The sequence below is a fragment of the Gavialis gangeticus genome, unplaced genomic scaffold, assembly GCF_001723915.1.
Source record: "Gavialis gangeticus isolate Ggan-Ray unplaced genomic scaffold, GavGan_comp1, whole genome shotgun sequence".
Taxonomy (NCBI): Eukaryota; Metazoa; Chordata; order Crocodylia; family Gavialidae; genus Gavialis; species Gavialis gangeticus.
The window spans coordinates 63815584-63815841 of NW_017729032.1; positions in this window are offsets into that span (position 1 = coordinate 63815584).

Sequence of the window (258 nt, forward strand, 5' to 3'; positions counted from 1 at the left end):
AGTACTCCAACTGCAGCCTCACCAGCACCACATGGAGGGGGAGAATCACCTCCTTGGACCTGCTTCAGATGCATCTGTGAATACAAGGTATGGTTGGCCTTCCTAACCGTGTCCCCACACTGTCGGCCCATGTTCATTTTGGCATCAATGATGACTCTAAGATCCTTTTCTGTCTCTATACCAACGAGAAGGGAGTTCCCCAGCCTGTAGGTATGCTGCTGGTTCTTCCTCCCCAGGTGCAGCACCTTGCACTTGTCA